This window comes from Penaeus monodon, chromosome 15 (genome assembly GCF_015228065.2).
Source record: "Penaeus monodon isolate SGIC_2016 chromosome 15, NSTDA_Pmon_1, whole genome shotgun sequence".
Taxonomy (NCBI): Eukaryota; Metazoa; Arthropoda; class Malacostraca; order Decapoda; family Penaeidae; genus Penaeus; species Penaeus monodon.
The window spans coordinates 10,798,280-10,798,491 of record NC_051400.1 but is presented as its reverse complement, the minus strand read 5'-3'; positions in this window follow the sequence as shown (position 1 = coordinate 10,798,491).

The window sequence follows — 212 nt, the reverse complement described above, 5'->3', positions numbered from 1 at the left end:
TCCATTGGCGAATTGAAGCCAAACGATTAAATGAAATCAATCAAAGTTTGCCTACTGGGTAAGAAAATATTGGGAATAGGTAAGCGATTGCTATTGGATTGGTATTACGTAGAGTCGACTTAGCTCTGTAAAGGGGTCACGCATACCTTCCGTGAAAGCGGATCAAAGTCCTTTCTGTTCTCTGTTTCTGCGAAGGCCCCGGAGCCGGAGAT